This window comes from Microtus ochrogaster, linkage group LG4, assembly GCF_000317375.1.
Source record: "Microtus ochrogaster isolate Prairie Vole_2 linkage group LG4, MicOch1.0, whole genome shotgun sequence".
Classification (NCBI taxonomy): Eukaryota; Metazoa; Chordata; class Mammalia; order Rodentia; family Cricetidae; genus Microtus; species Microtus ochrogaster.
In genome coordinates, this window is record NC_022030.1 from 65847489 (window position 1) to 65848357 (window position 869).

Genomic DNA, 869 nt, shown 5'->3' on the forward strand with positions numbered 1-869 from the left:
TGTAAAGGTACTAGATGCCAAGCCTGAAGACCTGGGTGTAATCCGCATGACCCACGGGGTGAAGGAAAGACGCTGTGACATGCACGTGCGTGCGCACACCCACACTCACACCCATACTCACACACACACACTCACACACACTCACTCACACACACACACTCACACACTCACACACACTCACTCACACTTTCACACTCACACTCTCACACACTCTCACATACTCACACACACTCACACACACTCACTCACACACTCATTCACACTCATTCACACTCACTCACACACTCACTCACACACACTCACACACACTCTCACACACTCTCACACTCACACACACTCACTCGTACTCACTCACACTCACTCACACACACTCACTCACACTCACACTCACTCACTCACTCACACTCTCACACACTCACTCGTACTCACTCACACACTCTCACACACTCTCTCACACTCACACACTCACACACACTCACACTTTCATACTCACACTCACACACTCACTCACACAAACTCACACTCACACACACTCACTCATACACACCCACTCACACACACTCACACACACTCACTCACACACACACTCACACACACTCACTCACTCACACACTCACTCACACTCACACACTCATTCACACACACTCATTCACACACACTCACTCACACACTCTCACACTCACACACTCATTCACACTCATTCACACTCACTCACACACACACTCTCACACACTCATACACACTCACTCACACTCACTCACACACTCACACACTCTCACACACACTCATTCACACTCACTCACACACTCACACACACTCTCACACACTCTCACACTCACTCACACACACTCACACACACTCATTCACAC